Here is a 332-nt window from a genome sequence, read left to right on the forward strand (position 1 = left end):
TATATGAACACAAACACAAAGTAGAGGCAAGTAACTTCGAAAATATAAACTAACTGAATCATAGAAATTCTGACACTGATGATGCCAAAAGCCCCCCTTGGAACGTCAGTGAAATTAAATCCTCTTCATTCTCGCCAACGTTCCCCGTGATTGGTCTCATCTCGCACGCAGCCCGGGACGTTCATTTCCCTAAACGTTCGGCTGCGTCGCGATCGGGAAACGTTTTCGCTTCGATCGGCCTGTTGTTTTGGCTCTGGCTGGGAACGTTTTTCGGTTTGGGTGAATTGTTGTGTTTTTCGTGTGGGATATTTTCGTTTATGTTTTTCTTTTAT

This window comes from Penaeus monodon, chromosome 31 (assembly GCF_015228065.2).
Source record: "Penaeus monodon isolate SGIC_2016 chromosome 31, NSTDA_Pmon_1, whole genome shotgun sequence".
In the NCBI taxonomy this organism is placed as follows: Eukaryota; Metazoa; Arthropoda; class Malacostraca; order Decapoda; family Penaeidae; genus Penaeus; species Penaeus monodon.